At 46.3% G+C, this 20,336-nt stretch overlaps 1 protein-coding gene across 3 annotated transcripts in view; it reads left to right on the top strand.

Moving 5' to 3' along the window:
• LOC137411122 (serine/threonine-protein phosphatase 6 regulatory ankyrin repeat subunit A) overlaps nt 1-20,336 on the top strand; it is a 203,643-nt gene that overhangs the window by 154,842 nt on the left and 28,465 nt on the right. The gene's annotated exons all lie outside the window — the stretch shown is intronic.

Here is a 20,336-nt window from a genome sequence, read left to right on the forward strand (position 1 = left end):
AGTTGGAACAGTACGATTTCACAAAAGTTTGAGGGAGTAGTTCAGTGACAACACAAGACAAGACAGACACTGCATAGATATATAGAATATATAGAAGATAATGGTAAAAGAAAACAAGCCAATTTCACTTACATTTTCGGATTCAGCGTTCAATTCTATATAAGTGAGTGTATTTTGAGGCATGTGACTTCAAATAAAATTGTAAGCCAGGAAAAACGTTCGTTTCATTCCTCAGGGATACAACATGTAAAACTGGCCCAAACGTGAAAACAAAACTCGCTCATTTTAAGTCGTACAAGCTAATGCGACCACTCATTCTTCTGGGAAGAATCCCGTGCACATGCTTGTCACACTTATAACTCACCTAAGTCTTTATAAGTTCATCAAATACTGACACTGCGATTGACATTCGCTGAGGTAAATGTTATCTCTGAGGTAAAAAGGAAAGGAATACACTGCACTGCACCGATACCACCAGCACCAATAAGCACCAAAAGCACCAAAATGCACAGTCAGCACCATCCAGTGCACAGTCATCACATTTCAAATAATAAGCAACGATGCTCAGCAGATGACGTCTTCTTCTTCTCTGCCGATGTTTCTGGGCGACTTCTTGCTTGCTGCCTAGTTGGTACTAAAAAGAAGGCACAAAACACGTCCATTTCTTTAATTATGGCCAGCAGGGGCCAACTAAGGTGGTCCACCTGCATGGCTTAGGTGCCACCTCAACCGTGGTCCCCAAGCAAGATTCCCAGCAGCGATGCCAGGCCCCAAAACGTGGGGTCCATGAGTGGTGCTCGGCCACAGACATGTGGTCCATATGGTGGTGCTCGGCCACAACAACGTGCGGTCCATAAGTGTGGTACCGGTCCAGGCAGGCAGCAGCGAGGGTGCGGGCACACAACTGCGGGCACCTGCACACTTTCCCCTCAGCACACAAAGACCACGGTCCATGAGTGGGGAAGGAAGACAAGCAGGGTTAGCGGGGTTCAAGGGCGCAAGGGTACACATCAACACAAGGTAATGCAGAGGTGAGGTGCGCAGGAGAACGAGCGGAGAAAGCTCGTCCCTACCGTACGTTCCCCCCCTGTCACCTAATCTACCCTTGCCCTTACCCCATATTTACACAATTTTACAAATCTGTCGCTATCGTCTTGTCTTCCCCTTATCTCCCCTAATACCAAATTCGTCCACAATCCCTCCAACCAAATTTGCCATCAATCAATTTATCACCAATCCCTCCTAAGGAGGAAGAGATGGAACATCAGCACAATGTCACCCCCACGTCATGATGCGTCTTACATACTAGACATTTGCAAAAACCGGTGGTGTGGAGTCCTGTCACCTTGATGAGTGGATGTAGATGGTGCGAAGAGACTTACAATCCTAACTACCTTCTAAATGACTTTAACCCACTTTACACTACCCGGGGTCTTTCCCTGCCAAACCATTGGCCATTTTACACTATGTGGTTCTAAAAACCGAACTCCCATTGATCAAACTGTGGTGCTCACCAATTTGGAGTCTCACTCCCCCGATTCTACTCCCTGTGCCCTCGCACAATTTCCGGGCTGGGTCGTGTGGTGCTCCCAGCAGGTCCCCTCACCTGCACACCTCCGCCACTGCAGTTGTCTCCGAGCTTACCTGCTCCTTACCCTAACCTACCTGGGGAAGGCCCTCTGGTGCTCTCACTCCCTACCGCCCTCTCTGGCGTCGGGCTACCCGGGTCCGTCCTCCGGATCCTCGGGCCCCATTGAACAACTCTACTGGCTCCCAGAGCCTACGTGCGGCCTCACCTGGCCGACATACTAACAGTGGCGGAGTGCCCAATTAATCACACGTACTAACAGGCCACACGCCCAGCCAATTTACTCTACTAATGCACCCAACACAACACTCCCATGCAACTACCCGCACCACAGATGCCAATATCCAACCACAATTTATCTAATCCCTCTACCTACTTTTAAACTACCCTCCCCGGGTATTCGTGAAGGGGTCCATCTTCCCCATCCACTCCTTTCGCACCAACCACTCCACTCCACGTATTCCACACTACTCACTCCACACCATCCATTCCATACTCCATACCATCTATTCCATACTCAATACCATCTATTCCATACTCCATTCACTCCATACCATCTATTCCATACTCCATTCATTCCATACCATCTATTCCATGCAACCATTCTCCATTCACCTGTATTTTCACTTGCACACCTTGTGCCCACACACCTGGTGGCACTTGCACACCTGGTGGCACCTGCACACCTGGTGGCACTTGCACTCTCCTTCCCTCCAGGACCATTCACTCAATACAATACACTCACAATACTCTGCTCAATACTCTTTCTTCACACACACTGCATCATCTGATCTAACTACTCCCTTCTGAAACTCGTGCTCCCCAGTCACCCCTTATACTATTGCACTCCCTCGTCATTATAATCCACTAATCTGCTACGTCCCCTCTACAGGTACAATGTCACTACTTAAATCTACAGTCCCCTATGGTCATCTTTCTAAACCCTAACATTATAACCTAACCCTCCCGGGCTAGTTTTCACAGCCATACCCCATAAATCCTATTGCTCCTTTGCCCCCACGATGTGATGTGAGGTATGGTAAATCTACCATCCCTCTACACCATATACCATTTGCCATCAATATTTATAATCCAGTCACTGTACTATGAGCCTCGGTGCGTCAATGCATTTTCAAAGCTCGGCTTCGCGAAGCCGCGCAATGCATACGGGTGGTTTGGTCTCCTGCGGTTGGGTCCGTCCGGCACTCGATTCAGGGGAGGAGGTTTCGTCGGGCCAAGGCTCAAAGCACCATCCCGGCGCGGGGCCTTGTGCTCCCAAGCGCGATGGCCCAGCCTTGCCCAGGTGGAACGCCACCACCACAAGGGGGCGCCGTTCCGACCCCTCCTACCTCCCCTCGAACCGGGCCAGTGGCTTTGCCTAGCAAAGCTCGGAATCGACCGTGCAGGGCGGGGCCCGGCCCGAATCGTGCACGACGCTCCGAAGAGGAGCGACGCGACACCGATCCCCACCGGGTCCCGCAGCCCACACTGCCCGGCACGGACCGGGAGCTCGCGTCGGCTATACGTCGGCCTAACCGCTGCTCCGGTCAACGTCGATGCCCTACTCGCATGCTCACACCACGCGTTCCTTTTTACATTCACCAAACCCGGCGCTCCAACGCCTCTCGTACATCCCATGCATTCTAGTCGCGCACATTCTTGCGCATCCATTCCACCATTCGCACACTCTGTTATCACACACTCCGTTCCACACCTTTCCTCCGTTACGTCCTCCATAACACTCACCACGGGTGTGCACTCCTGCACATACCCACTCACGCGCTCCGATGTGCCCTCCCGCACACGCGCCACAACCAACTCAGGTGTGCCTCCTCGCACCCGCTCCTCATCCATCTCACTCTCCGTATCACTCTCATCACACATACACCCTGACGTGCATTCTCGCTCGCACTCGGTTTCACTTCCATACTCTGTCGTGCATTCTCCCTTGCACCCGGTATTACACTCGCGCTCCGACGCCATTCGCACACGCGCGCCGTTCACCTTCACACACCTTTTCCTCACACACGCGCCATTTTCTCTCGCACCACTCACAAGGGACCCTCCACAAACGCCCGGTGCCGTCTCAATCCCAAGCGCGCGAGAAACCCTCTCGCGCCAAACATTCTCCTGCAAAATCTCCCCGCACAATATACAGCCCGACTCACCTGGGCGCTTCTTCTTCTTCGTTCTTCCACCACCTGCAAACTTTCAATGGGGTTAACAAGCACAGCATCACAATGCGAATCCAGACTTTGTGCATTTTCCATTTCTCCCCTCAATTCCTGGACTACCTCCGTTGTCTTTTCAATTTCGACTATTTCCATTATTGGTTCGGTTTCTTTGCCAATTTGAATTAATTCTTTAATTTCTTTTTCCTTTCCTTCGACGACCGCTGGCTCTATTAAAATTTTCTCTTCTACCTCGGCGGTCGCCGGCTTCCCCATACCCCGGGTCGCGATTTCTACCCCGGTCCACGTGACTTTGCCTTGCTCCAACTCACTCACCCCGCGCTTCTCAAACCGCGTTACCTCGTCGCGTACCCTTGGGACCTTCTCACCCAACTCGCGGTCAATGTTCTCCCCCGCCTTTTTCAATCTGGCCCTTCGATCCATCTCTTTGTTCAGTTCCTGTCTTGACACTCCCATCATCGCTAAGAATTGCGTCATGAAGGCCTCCACATCTATCACAACCATTTGCGCAGCGGGCGCGGCCCCCGCTGCCACGTGTGAGGTGCCGCCATCTTGTGCACCTGCAACCCCCGCTACCGCACCTTCTTTGCTTTCCTCCTGCATTACTCCCACCTCTTCCCTGGGGTCCTGGGTCGACTCTAACCCCTCTTCTATCTCCCCCACCGGCATCCGACCGCCTTGATCATCCATGGCACGATTATAATTTGGATATTATAATAAAATTTCGGCCGCTCGTAATTTCGACCAAATTCTTTTGGATGGATTAGAATTTGGTTCGGGTCCAATCCCACTCCTGACACCAATTGTTGCGGATCTCGAAGCACGGCACTCCCGTTAGCAAGGGGGGGGGGGGGGGTTAATCCCCTTGTCTTGTTAAGCTGGCCGTCTCCGGTCCTGGAACTATCCCGCTCCTTTGCGGGATGAGATTGGCCAGGGTGATTGGTCAAAGGTTTCCCAAATACCTTCACCAATCTCTCCGCAAAGCAGGGAGATGAGTCCCTGCTCGAACCGCGGATGTGATGGTAATTGCCGAGCGGTTTAGCAATCCACGATCCGAGCCGTTAGCAAAAAGACTAACCCGATTCTGAGCGGTTCTAATCGTGCCACAGGTATTCAATTGGGAAAAGACTAAAGCGACCGGATGAGAGGAAGCAAAGAATAAGAAGGGTGAAGGAAGAACAAATATGATTTATTAACTATCTAAAAGAGGAAACGAAAGAAGGGAATATACAAGAAAGAAGGACATAAAAGGACATAGGGCAACCTTATACACTCTTATATAACACGCCCATGACAATACAAACACACTTACACGAATGGGGTGGTGGTGGTGGGAAGGAAGAGAAGGGTCCAAGCAGATGGTTCCAGGCTCTGGGTCCGCCGCGAAGAATGGCAGGCAGCTGGTGTCGTTGGCGCGCGACCGGACCTTACAAATGCGAGGGGCTGGAATGCGCGTACGTATAGCGTGCCGAACGCTCTCAAAACCAACGGCAGTTCGTATCACACGATCGTCCCAAGCGATCCTCCGCGCAATGTTCTTATATTCGCCACCTCTGCGCTGTTCTCTCACGTTGGCCGATCTTTTGCCGATCTTCTCTCCTCGCATCTGCCGATCTCCCCCGCATCTGCTCTCTTTGAAAGGGCTGTGCGCTCGCGCCTTTATTGCAAGCCTCGCATATCAAGCCGCGTCCGCTTTGCTCCGCCTACCGGTGAACACGCCTCGGCCCAGATTGGTCACGAGGGTTTATTGTTACCTCCCCTCGTGACGCGTTGATGGGGCCACGCCTATGTTCCTGGCCGCTCCTCCCTTTTTCTCCCACTCTGACCGCGTGCGTAATGGTGGCGGGCAGGAACAAACCAAAAGGCAGCGACGGCGGCAATATGGCTACTGGCACTTTGGAGAGAGAGAGAGAGATTGGGGATAATTGAAGGGGCCTAGATTATTTGATTAATACAACGCAGATTCAACTATTGGAAACAGATCCTTATCTGAAACATAGACTAATGAAATAACTAAAGAAGATCCTATGGTGTCCTACGTGTTGTGCATGGCCTAACTAGGGTGCGACCTTTGACCTTTACACCAAAAATGGGATTATTTACAGGGGATTATTTATAAGGGAACATTTACAAAAATTTACCAAGTGGAGGGTTCTAAAAACCACAACAATATATATATATATATATATATATATATATATATATATTTATATATATATATATATATATATATATATATATATATACATACATACACACACACACACACACACACACACACACACACACACACTGAAACCTTGACTTACGAGTGCACCAACTTACGAGTTTTCCGAGATACGAGCCGTCGCTCGGGCGGTTTTTTGCTTTGAGATGCGAGCCGAGATCTGAGTTACGAGCTTACGCCACCCGCCACGAGGTGGCCCAACGAGCGTTCCGGTCACGTGGTTATCTTGCCGTGCAAGCATCTCTGCCGTATATCGCTGCTGCTTTGTTTTCGCATGTTGGTTATTTTGGAAAAATTCTTAGTTTTAACCATGGGTCCTAAGAAATTGAGTGCCAAGGGCAGTACTGAGAAGAAGAAGAGGATGATGTGCTTGCATATAAAACGCAATCGTCGAAAAACATGAGCGAGGTGTGCGTGTTGTCGACTTGGCGAGGCAGTACGATCGTAGCAGTACGATCGAAACATTTTGAAAGGGAGGAAGAAACAAACCTCGTTGGACAGGTTTTTATTGAAACGCCCTGCAAGTGAAAGCGAGGAAAGTGTGGCGAAAAAGGCAAAAGTCATCTCCTCCACCTCCGCCAGCATCTTCGTCTGATCTTCAAGGTAAATACACTTAATAAAACCAGTTTATTTCTTTACATTGTGGCGGACACGGAAGCTCACTGGCATGGTGACATAATTCTGCACACCAAGTGGGCGGGGGCCACGCCGAGGGGTAGGCGTGGGCGGGGGGCCACGCCGAGGGGTAGGCGTGGCCTCAGGATATACACCGGGCGCGCAGCCCGGACCGGAGCGCGCCAGTGTTACAGTGAGCTCTTGAATAAAGACTCTTACAAATTACCGCGTTGTCCGCTTCCTCCTTGTTTACAAGCAGCGCGCGTAACGCCGCTTATTATATACAGTATATACGAGGTCGTGCTTGTTTATACATTATTTGTTATTTATAAAGTACATTTTTCTTATTTAAAAACACGTAACAAAAAAAATTGGTGTGGTTTTTTGGGGGCTGGAACGGATTAATAGCATTTCAATGCATTTTAATGGGGAAATTTAATTTGAGAAACGAGCAAATTGAGTTACGAGCTCGGTCACAGAACGAATTAAACTCGTAAGTCAAGGTTTCACTGTATATATATATATATATATATACATATATATACATATATATATATATATATATATATATATATATATATATATATATATATATATATATATATATATATATATATATATATATATATATATATATATGTATGGTATGTATGGTATGTATGGTATGGTATGTATGGTATGTATGGTATGTATGGTATGTATCGTATGTATCGCATGTATCGCATGTATCGTATGTATCGTATGTATCGTATGTATGTACGTATATACGTACGTACGTTTTTTTGTGGGGGTGAACTTACTTTTCAAGATGTCTTAGAACCAAAAGTTCTTTGGAATTATGTTGAAATTATTCTAGATTTTGTTAATGTGACCTTTAAAAGAAACAAAAACCACATTTGACATTTCGAAGCAAATAAATTGATCCTTGAAAGTGATGTAAACTGATATCGAACTCAATTCACGGACAGTACTGTGTTAAACTTCTGTGCGTTTTCCAGAAGTATCTCTTTATTTTGCACATTTGCCAAAACATTATTTAACAAAAACAAAAGTTAAATTACGACTGGGATTACGTACAGTAAAATTACAGTTCAGTACTTTGTGTAACCCCCACGAGCATTCAGGAGAGCACGTACACGTTGAGGCATGCTGTTAACGAGATTTTCCAAGGTTTGGACAGGAATCGCTTGCCATGCAGTGACAATAGCCTGCTGCAATTCACGCACAGAGGCAGGCTGCTGGTCCAAGTGGTCGATTTGACGCGTTAATTCTGCCCACAAGTTCTCTATCGGATTCATATCCGGGGACATGGCAGGCCACTCCATATGCTCTACACCATGGTCAGCAAGAAAGTGTTGGATCATGCGAGCACGATGAGGCCATGCATTGTCATCTTGGAAGACAAAGTTTCCTCGAAAGGCTCCACGAGCAAATGGAAGCAATGTTTCTTCCAGAATGGCCCTGTACTTGAACTGGTTCAGGTTTCCAAGCAGAACAACCAGGTCAGTTTTGCCCCCTGCATGAAAAGCAGCCCAAACGGTCACCCCACCACCTCCAGCTTGGACTCTTGGCACTATACAATGTTTGTTGTAGGCTTCATGCACTTGTCTGCACACTCAGACACGGCCATCTTGACGATAGACCAGAAATCTAGACTCGTCACTGAAGATCACGTGATTCCAGTGTCCTGGCTGCCATTGACGGTGCTCTCTGGCCCACTGCAATCGGCGCTGGCGGTGTTGTCTGGTCAGGCGTGGCTTTCTCAGGGGACGCCTGGCACGATAGCCTGCTTGAACCAGTCGTTGGTCGACGAGCCTTCTGGATACAGGCACACTTGTCAGTTGCTGCCACTCAGCCCTAAGCCGATTAGCTGACTTGGTACGGCCATTGCGGACTAACCGGTGCAGCTGGCGATCATCCCTCCTTGTGCTTCTGCGGGGACGTCCTGGCCTCGGTATTGGAGTAGGGACACCCCTCTGAGCATTTCGTTTCAGGATCTTTGACACCTGACCTTGAGTGATGCCCTACTGCCGAGCAAAAGCACGCTGTTTCATGCCGGAATTTCGTAAAGCCACCACTCCATGACAAACAGCATTGTCGAGTTGACGGACCATCTCCAGAGGAAGCGGCAATAACTTTTTGAGACGTGCAGCAGTTGTTTTCCACTAATACAGAACGTAACAACCCTTGTATACCCGACTGTGAAGCCAATCATCAAATGCACTTTTTTTTTTTTTTCTTTTTTTTTTTTTTCTTTTTTTTTTTTGTATACAATATCGAGGCTCGTGAAAGAGCGAACATTAATCACACAGAAAGACAAACCGACACATAAAACATATAACATAGGGAGCGGTAGACAAGATGGGGAGAGAGGGGGAAGGACACAAACACAACATTTGAGAGCAGGGACCGAGAGACATGGAGACATCGAGAGATCTGAGAGAGGGCGAGGGCTTTGGGGGGGGGGGCGTGGGAAGGGGGCAGTGGGAGAGGTATAAAACATATGGACACTGCCAGGACTTCCAGGAAAGAAGTTGGAATTTCAAACAAGGTGGATCTGGGGTGAATTAGCGGGGGTAGAAAAGATCAAGGTTTTGGATGGGGGAAGATAAGAGATGGTGGTGAACAGCTGTTTTAAAGACCTGGAGGGAGGAGTGGGATTGAAGGGAGTGAGGGAGTTTGTTCCAGAGGCGGGAGAAAAGAGGAATGAAAGAGTGAAGGTGAGCGGAGAGCCGAGATTTCGGCAGTTTAACCATCAGAGGGTTGCTGGCAGATCTTGTGCGACCTGTAGGAATATTTGGGGGACAGAGCACAGAGAGAGCTGGGGGTGCAAGGCCGGAGAGGAGTCGGTAGAAGACAGAAAGACCACCTACCTGCCTGCGGTGAGTGAGTGAAAGGCCCTCAGAGATAGCTTCATCGCGGGAGATTCCAATAATTCTGAAAGCTTTGGTTTCAACAGCGTGAAGCCGAGCTAGGTGTGAGGCAGGAGCACCGGCCCATAGGGGAGAACAGTATTCCATTGAGCTGCGGATGAAAGCCTTGTATGTGGTGAGGAGCTCAGGTGTGCCGAGGAAGGACTTCGCACGACGGAGGATGCCCAGTCGGCGACTGGCTTTGGAGGCCAGCTTTGAAATGTGGTTTTCCCAAGAAAGATCATGGCAGATAGTGAGACCCAAAATCTTGAGCGACAGAACTTCTTGGAGAGGATTGTTGAGAAAGTAGATGGGAGGGTTGTCCAGTCGATCTTTTCGGAGAGACATAGTAAGAGTGTGAGATTTGTCAGGATTGAAAGACATGTTCCACTTGTTTGACCAGTCTGTGATTTTGTCCAGGTCTTCAGAGAGTGAGGAGGCAGCAGACTGCCGATCTGAGGGAAGAGGAATGGAGCGGCAGAGAGTGGAGTCATCAGCAAAGAGATAGAGAGGATTTTCGAGAGAGTCAGAGAGATCATTGATGAAGACCAGAAAAAGCACGGGGCCCAGAACACTGCCTTGGGGAACTCCAGCCTGAACAGGAAGAGGAGATGAGAGAAACCCATTCAGGGCCACACGTTGACGACGACTAGAGAGGAAGTCCGCCAGCCATGCGTGGAGATTTCCATGGATACCAAAGGAGGAGAGTTTGGTGAGCAGAGCGGGGTGCCAGACCGTGTCGAAGGCACGTGATATGTCGAGGGAGACAGCTCTAATTTCCTGTTTGGCATTGAGGACCTCCATCCATTGTTGAGACAGCAGAAGCAGCATGTCCAGAGTAGAGTGACCTGGTCTGAAACCAAATTGATGATCAGAGATCAAGCCATTGGAGAAGTGGAAAGATTTCATATCAGAAGCAATGATGGATTCCATGACTTTGCTGATAATTGGGAGAAGGCTGATTGGTCTGTAGTTGCTAGGATCTGTTTTTGCACCTTTTTTGTGCAAAGCGGTGATGTTGGCTGATTTCCAAGCAGATGGCAGTTGACCTTGAGCAAAAGAGAGGGTGAAGAGAACAGAGAGAGGGTGAGATAGAGCAGCAGAGCAGGATTTTAGGACCCGTGGGCTGATGCCGTCGGGTCCAGTTGCAGAATCAGAGTCGAGGGTTGACAGAAACTTTTCCACCTTGTCAGGAGGAAAGGACACGGAGTCCAGGAGCAGCAGGGTACGACTGGGTATGGTGGGTACAGAGAGGGATGGGTTTGGGACACAAGATTTAGAGGCAAACACAGAGTTGAGGCATTCAGCTTTTTCACGTGCGGAGTCAGCTGTGTAGCCGTTTGAGGTAAGGGAGGGGATGGAGGGGGAACAAACACCAGAAACGGATTTGACCAGACGCCACCAGGATTTGGAAGAGGGAGACAGATAAGAGAGTTCGGTCTTGAGAACGGAGAGATATTGTTTCCTGGCTCTCCTGAGGGTGGACACACAGTTGTTTCGGGCTTTGTGGAAGGAAATGAGATTTCCTTCCGTTGGATTTGCTTTCCAGGAGACGAAGGCAAGTTGTTTCTGGGCAACAGCCTCACCACAAGATTCCGTGTACCATGGACGGGAGGAAGGGTATGACAACTGAAGACGAGATGGGATAAATCTGTGCATGAGAGAGAGCAATTTACTTTGGAAGAATTCCCAGGATGAGTTGATGTCAGAGGTGGTAGAGATGGGAGACCAGTCCAGATGATTGATGGCTGCTTGAAGACCGTGCCAGTTGGCCTGAGTGAAATGCCAGACTCGTCGACGCTGAGCAGGCTCCCTGAGGATGGTCAGAGAGATGTCCACTTTAACAAGGACATGATCAGATGTTCCGATCGGAGCAGAAGAAGAGCAGCAGACATTTTTAGGGAAGTTAGTCATAACCAAGTCCAGAAGAGAAGATGTTCCGTTGACTGAGATCCGGGTCGGGAAATTGACAGATTGTGTCAGTCCCAGTGAGTCGCAGAAGTCCTTTGCTGAGGAGCCATGGCTGGTGAGAGAGGTACCCACACCCAGCCAACTGGCATGATGACAGTTGAAATCACCACATATGAGGAAGAGAGAGTTGGGATGAGTAGATAGAAGTTGGTCCATATCATCAGACAGCGAGATGTAGATGGAGTCATCACTGTTTGGTGGACGGTACAACACACATATGAACAAGAGGTGGGAGCGAAGGGGAAGCCGTAGCCAGAGGTATTCCTGGGGGTGAGGTGGAGAGAGTGCAGTGCAGGGCGAGTGAGGAAGAGAGTTTTTGATAAAGATAGCAACCCCGCCTCCAGGACGAGGCTCAGGTCTATCATACCGGAGGAGGGAGTAGCCCGGGAGAGATACTATGGAATCAGAGACATCATAAAGGAGGAATGTTTCTGTTAAGCAGATCACGTCTGGTTTGACAGAAGCAACCTGTATGGAGAGATCGGTTAAGTTTGAACGAAGGCCCCGGATGTTTGAGGTCCATACCGTTAATGAAGAGGAAGGGGGAGCATCAGATACAGAACAGGGGGGAGGAGGGGTAGGGTAAGATGTGGAAGAGGTGGAAGAGGTAGGGAGAGCTGTTGAAGGTGTGTCAGAGATTTCAGAATAGCTCGGAGAAAGGGAAGGATGGGGCGGACAAAAAGTTTGATGGTGATTGGGTGAGCCACAATGAGGTGTTATTTGAGGAGGGGGAAGAGCGAGGCAGAAGGTTGGGGGAGATGGAGGTGAGAGTTTGAAGGGGGAAGAAGCGGGGAGGACGCTTTGAGGAGGGGGAGTGAGCGGGGGGAAATTGAGAAGCAATGAGGGTGGGGAGATTTGAAGGGGAGGGGTGAGGGGGGAGTTTGGGAGGGAAGGGACAAGGGGAGGGATTTGAAAGGGATGGGATATGGGGGAGATTTGGAGGGGAGGGGTGAGGCAGGAGTCTAGGAGGGGAGGGGCGAGGGGGCGTCTTGGCGGGGAGGGGTGAGGGGGTAGTTTAGGAGGGAGGGGGCAAGGGGGGAGATTTGAAAGGGATGGGTGATGGGGAAGATTTGGAGGGGAGGGGTGATGGGGAAGATTTGGAGGGGAGGGGTTATGGGGAAGATTTGGAGGGGAGGGGTGAGATTGGATTTTTGAAAGTGTACGATTTATGGGAAACGAACATTTATTGCAAAATGAGTTTCTTGTGACCTTCGAGTTAAAAATACGTTTAAGGACGCTGGATGGAGGATGGAGTGCAGGAGAGTTTAGGGAATGTAGAACAAAGGCACTATAGGAGATGGATATTTTTTTTGGGATGAATTGATTTGGTGAGCAAGTCGAAAGCAGCCTTTTAAAGAAGAAGAAGAAAAAGGTGTTATAAAATATGACGGAATACATAACTTGAGGGGAAAGTGTAAACATTGAAGGTTAATGAGTGAAAACTATCTGGGGAAATGGGGGAGAAACACGTGGTCGAAGAACGAACGAACGAATAAGAATGAATAAACGAATGAGAACAGAGAAGGAAAAGGTTTTTTTTTTTTTTTTTTTTTTTTTTTTTTTTTTTTTTTTTGAGTTGAGATTTACACAAGGAAGTAGGCTGTGGGTGAAAAGACTGGGAATACAGAGAACGAAAGTTATTGGATCACAAACGACGGACCACTGAGAGAAAAACAAAGCCTCAAGGTTGTACAGTGCACACTGTACAAGGCCTTGCTCGCGACACGGCAAACAGACGATCAATTTATGAAAGATAAACACCGAGAAACAACCAAAGTTGCACACAATAACTTCACACACCGAAAGATAAATACAGTTTCGACAAAATACAATTGTGAACAGACTTAACTTCGAAAAACGTGGAGACCGTGTGGAGCTTCGAAAATCCCTGCCGCCGTCTCCAAGATCTCGCGAGATCAATGGCTGGCACTTGTCCGTACATTTTGCCACGCCACCTGTGATATAATCCTGTTGTTGACTTCTTGCTGCGACAGACAATCAGTGACATGGTTCTTTTAACAAATAAATCACCAAAGTGTAAAAGAAACTCACCAGATTGATATACTGAGTTAAGAAAGTAAACCCGTCAAGAAAAAAAAAAATTCCATATTAAATGCCAAGTCTGTGTATGTATGTATGTACATATATATATATATATATATATATATATATATATATATATATATATATATATATATATATATATAGTTATATATATATATATATATATATATATATTGTTGTGGATATGAGGATTGTGTTTTTTTTATTGTGTTTTTTTTTATTATTATTGCTTTATTCTGGACCCTCCTGCCTCCAGTCTGTTGTATAAAGGTCAAAGGGCGTTCCCGTAGTTAATTCCATAAAGCATACACGAAGGACACCATATATCCCTGTTCAGTAGTTATATCCTTATTATGTGTATTAGTGTAAGGCTGTGTCTCCCATTAATTTAAATACTCCATTGCACCAAGTGAAATAAGAGTAGATCCCCTTTCATTCACATTCCCCTTCCAACAATTGCCAACTGTTCCCTCCGCGACTCCATTCGCCACGAGGTCGGCTTGGAGAAGAAGGGGGAGGAGCTGCCGACTCCTGGACGTGCCCCGCCCATCGTCATCAAGGGCGGAGCCAGAGGGCCGTGCTGGACCAATCAGGGCCGAGGCGAGCCCACCGATGGGCGTATCCTGGACACCAGCGGCTTGATCGCCTGAGGCGCTATATAGAGCGCGCGCGAAAGCCTGGAAGTTGTTGTTGGACTAAGCAAGAGAGGACTGAGTTGGACTAAGAGTTGGACTAAGCAAGAGAGGAAGTTGTTGGACTGGGTTGGACTAAGAAAGAGAGAGGAGAGAAGGGGGCGAAGTGAAGCAAAGAGAGAAAGAGTCCTGGAGTTTGTGAGAGAGGGAGAGAGAACCCGTCACGCCAGACCCCCCACCAGCAGCTTGGCTCCACCAAGCAGCTCCGACCCGTTACCCCGTGCACACGACAGGATCGGTGGCATCGGCGGCCGTCGAGGTCCAGCCCGACGTCCCGTGCGGGATCAAGCTTCAGCCAGCTCCGTGCCTTCCTCCCCCTCCAGCCACCCACCTCCTGTCATTCCTGCCTGCAATTTCCTCATTCGTGTACGTGAGTTTGTTCTGTGTGTCTTGTCCCAGGGTAATAAGTTAAGCCTGTTTAGTTAGTTAAGCTAGTATTTTCACTGTGTCTTTCTGGTCCGTCCCTCTTTCTGCTTTATTTTCTTATCTTTCCTTCTTCCTTGGTTTCTTTCAATCCTGTAAATAGTAATAAATAATAATCGTATTTCAAACCTTTTTGTCTCCTTCTTCTTCTTCACATCCGTGTCGCCTTTGTCTTTTCCCTATTGAATATCTGTGGCGCGATTTTGGCCAACGTTCAGGAATCGGGTTAGTCGGGGTAACTGTTCGGGCGCGGCGGCCATCCGCTCGGCAAACAACATCCTCGCCGCGGTCCCGTAACAATATTTATATATATATATATATATATATATATATATATATATATATATATATATATATATATATATATATATATATATATATATATATATATGTATATATATGTATATGCATATATATATATATATATATGTGTATATATATGTATATATATATATGTATATGTATATATATATATATATATATATATATATATATATATATATATATATATATATATATATATATATATAACTGTAAGAAATAGTAGAAACTCCAAAGTACGAGCAGGGCGTCTCATTTGTATTGAATATATAATCGTTAGATTAAATAAGACGCGGACGTAGCTTCAGGACGTCGATCTTTAATTGTCGACCAAGCTTTCGACCAACAAAGGTCTTCTTCTGAGTCAGCCCCAAGTTCAACGGAAGTTGTCTTTAGATATGTAGAGATATGTATGTATGTATGTAGATATGTATGTAGAGATATGGTTCAACTTCCGTTGAACTTGGGGCTGACTCAGAAGAAGACCTTTGTTGGTCGAAAGCTTGGTCGACAATTAAAGATCGACGTCCTGAAGCTACGTCCGCGTCTTATTTAATCTAACGATTATATATATATATATATATATATATATATATATATATATATATATATATATATACATACAGGGTGATTGAAAAGTAACTCCCTATTTTAAAATATTTAGAAATTATTTATTTATTGTAATATTTTTCTCAAATGTTTAGTGTTTGTTCCTTAATGTATGAGAATTTAATCTGTGTTGGTTTTTTTTCAGATTATTTTTTGTTTGAAATTCGGAAGCCCTACAAACATGGCTGGACGTCTTACCCTGCAGGAGCGTGCCCAGCTAGTGGTATGAAGATTGGTCTGATCTCTTTAAAAATATCCTCTGGTCTGATGAAGCGGTATTTCACATCAGTGGGTTTGTGAACCGTCACAACTGCTATTACTGGGCAGGAGAAGATCCTCGTGTTATTTCTGAAAAAACGCAATATCGGCCCATGGTAACGGTGTGGTGTGGAATGACTTCGGAAAGATTGTAGGTCCCTTCATTCTTTGCGATACCATGAATGCCAAAAGGTACCTCACCATGCTGCAAGACGAAATCTGGCCAATTATCAGTGCTTCGGAGAATGTTGAAGATTTAATTTTCATGCAAGATGGCGCTCCTCCACATTTTGCTATTGTTGTTCGTGAATGGCTGAATGCCCACTTCCCTGGGAGATGGATGGGTCGTCGTGGTCCATATGAGTGGCCAGCCAGGAGCCCTGACTTAACACCATGTGACTTTTTTCTTTGGCGTTGGGTAAAAGCAAGTCTACTGTACCAAACCAACGACTTTGGAAGAACTTGAAGGGCGAATACAAGAAGTTATGTCTTCCATCCCACAAGAGTTCCTGGTGAAATCAGTTGACGCAGTTCCCGGGCGGCTTGAGAAGCTGGTGGCAAATTCTGGTGCCCATATCGAATTTTAAATAAAACTTCATGCTGTACGCTTTCTTCTTATATCCATTTCTTGTAAAAATTATAGTTAAGACATTATAGTATTTTATATTATATTATATATTATATTATCTATATTATAATAGCCGTAGATGATTCTGTCTGTCTGTCTGTCTATCTGTTGGGTGTCTGTCCGGGGTGTGGCTTACTCGGTTTGCAGAGTAGCTCCACCCATAGCTCCACCCATTCTGGGAGTGGCTATAAACAAATATCCACCATTTTATTAACTCGCATAGCTTTGAGTCCTGTTTTGTAGGCCCGTGGTGTCTTGCTCTCCCCCAGTTTTATTTCAAATCAAATTCGATAAATCATTTCATTTTTCACAGTCGCTAACATAGTTTTAGACTCGGTTGAAAAAAAACGGGAAGAAAATCCGATGAAAGTTGCCGTTTATAGAACGAAATGAATTCTCAAAGGCCTGTAACTTCAAGGCCATTGAGTCTCTCTCACGCCTTTATCTCCAATCTAACTCACCATATGATTTCATTTTTATCGATGGTTTTACTTTTAGACTCGGTGTCAGCAATAATTGAGAACAATCCACACACGCGGGAAAATGCAGAGATATATTTTTTTAAATCGCGTCATGGTGTATCATACACCGCCCAACATGACACCGCCGGCAATGTGTCGATATATATTAAAAATTCGCTTTTGCTTTTCCGTTATGATATATTACTATTTCGTTTGATGATAGTCGTCACAAAAACGTCAACAATGATGCCGACATATATTTCTTCGTTTTTATTTCATTCAACATATTAGCCGGAAGTAAAATATGTTTCAGGAAATTACCGAGAGATATTTCTTCGTTTTTTTTATTAGTTATGTGCGCATACACTTTAAATAGGTTTATTTGAAATCTTTAATTTTCCACAAACATTCCACACACGCGGGAAAATGCAGAGATATATTTTTTAAAATCGCGTCATGGTGTATCATACACCGCCCAACATGACACCGACGGCAATGTGTCGATATCTATTTTAAATTCGATATATCATTTCATTTTTCACAGTCGCTAACATAGTTTTAGACTCGGTTGAAAAAAAACGAGAAGAAAATCCGATGAAAGTTGCCGTTTATAGAACGAAATGAATTCTCAAATGCCTGTAACTTCAAGGCCATTGAGTCTCTCTCACGCCTTTATCTCCAATCTAACTCACCATATGATTTCATTTTTATCGATGGTTTTAGAGTCGGTGTCAGCAATAATTGAGAACATTCCACACACGCGGGAAAATGCAGATATATTTTTTAAAATCGCGTCATGGTGTATCATACACCGCCTAACATGACACCGACGGCAACGTGTCGATACATATTAAAAATTCGATATATCATTTCATTTTTCACAGTCGCTAACATAGTTTTCGACTCGGTTGAAAAAAAACGGGAAGGAAATCCAATGAAAGTTGCCGTTTATAGAACGAAATGAATTCTCAAACGCCTGTAACTTCAACTTCAAGGCCATTGAGTCTCTCTCACGCCTTTATCTCCAATCTAACTCACCATATGATTTCATTTTTATCGATGGTTTTGGACTCGGTGTCAGCAATAATTGAGAACATTCCACACACGCGGGAAAATGCAGAGATATATTTTTAAAAATCGCGTCATGGTGTATCATACACCGCCCAACATGACACCGACGGCAACGTGTCGATATATATTAAAAATTCGCTTTTGCTTTTCCGTTAAGATATATTACTTTTTCGTTTGATGACAGTCGTCACAAAAACGTCAACAATGATGCCGACATATATTTCTTCGTTTTTATTTAATTCAACATTATTAGCCGGAAGTAAAATATGTTTCAGGAAATTACCGAGAGATATTTCTTCGTTTTTTAAAATTAGTTATGTGCGAATACACTTTAAATAGGTTTATTTGAAATCTTTAATTTTCCACAATATAATTTACTTGCCATTTATCATTTGATGATTACGAGACAAATTCCTCTTGAGGATCGTGACAATTCATGCGCTGCGTGGAAACTTCTATTTCCAAAATGAATGAGACGATCGATGAAGAACGCAGACTTGAACAGGATGCAGCAAGAAAACGAATGAGACGGGCGAACGAGTCCATCGACGAACGTCAATGCAAACTTGCGGGGTCACCCGTGGGAATCCCACGGGCATGGATGTGTGTGACATTTCGACATATTGAGTTAGATGCTGCACATTCATTTTTACAAAATGGTTACTGGCAAGTCATCAGATCCAGAAATGGTGTAAAAACCACCGTTTAGAGGCCATTTTTCCCCGCAAAGCGGGGGTTGGCCTTTTCGGGGACCGTGGTAGTTGTTGTTTTTTTGTCCCCTTTTTGAAGCAATGTTTTACGGCCGGATGCCCTTCCTGACGCCAACCCTTTTTGCCGCCTTCAACGACAAACAGGGAATTACCAGTGAACTGGTACTCAATTAGCCGACCTCGGAAGGATGACAGGCTGAGTCAACCCCCCTGGCATTAATTCGGCGATCGACCGAGATTCGAACCCAGGATCCTAAGCCGGCACCCTAGCCGCTAGCCCAACACCAGAAATGGTGTCATGAACACAATTTATTTACGCACAAGCACAAAAGCAAGACGGGCCGATTTCCGATTCCGACGGGCCGACGGGCGAGACGGGCCGATTTCCGATTCCGACGGGCCGATTTGGAGCAAGAAAAAGAACGAGACGGGAGAAAAAGGAGAGAAACGAGACGGGGAAAGCCGATTGGAGAGGCGAGTGAGGCGCGATTGGAGAGGAGTGTGAGGCGCGATTGGAGAGGAGTGTGAGGCACGATTGGAGAGGAGTGTGAGGCGTGATTGGAGAGGAGTGTGAGGCACGATTGGAGAGGAGTGATTGGAGGGGAGTGTGAGGCACGATTGGAGAGGAGTGTGAGGCACGATTGGAGAGGAGTGTGAGGCGCGATTGGAGAGGAGTGTGAGGCGCGATTGGAGAGGAGTGTGAGGCGCGATTGGAGAGGCGTGTGAAGGATTGCAGAGGAGAGGAGTGTGAGGGATTGGAGAGGTGAGGGATTGGAAAGGAGAGGGATGTGAGGGTTTGGAGAGGAGAGGAGTGCTAGGTGGAGAGAGGAGAGTGTCAGGTGGAGACAGGAGAGTGTCAGGTGGAGACAGGAGAGTGTCAGGTGGAGAGGAGTGAGGGGTCACATATTATGTGAAATAACTAAATTCACACCATTTCTGGATCTGATGACTTGCCAGTAACCATTTTGTAAAAATGAATGTGCAGCATATAACTCAATATGTCGAAATGTCACACACATCCATGCCCGTGGGATTCCCACGGGTGACCCCGCTAGTATATTATAATAGGCGTAGGTGATTCTGGCTGTCTGTCTGTCTGTTGGACGTCTGTCCGGGGGTGTGGCTTACTCGGTTTGCAGAGTAGCTCCACCCACTCCTACTTCTCGAATAGCTTTGAGGCCTGTTTAGTTAGGCCCGTGCTGTCTTTCTCTCTCACACAGGTTTATTTCAATTCTAATTCGATATATCATTTCAGTTTTCGCAGTCGCTAACATAGTTTTAGACTCGTTTGAAAAAAAACCCGGAAGAAAATCCGATGAAAGTTTCCGTTTATAGAACGAAATGAAATCTCAAATGCCTGTAACTTCAAGGCCTTATTGAGTCTCTCTCACGCCTTTATCTCCAATCTAACTCACCATCTGATTTCATTTTTATTGATGGTTTTAGACTCGTTGTCAGCAACGCGGGAAAATGCAGAGATATATATTTTAAAATACACCGTATCACCGCCCAACACCGCCCACCGCCCAACACCGCCCAACCGCCAACAACCACCCAACATGACACAGACGGCAACATGTCGACATTATCGCTT

The sequence above is a fragment of the Myxine glutinosa genome, chromosome 1 (genome assembly GCF_964187855.1).
Source record: "Myxine glutinosa chromosome 1, kmMyxGlut1.1, whole genome shotgun sequence".
In the NCBI taxonomy this organism is placed as follows: Eukaryota; Metazoa; Chordata; class Myxini; order Myxiniformes; family Myxinidae; genus Myxine; species Myxine glutinosa.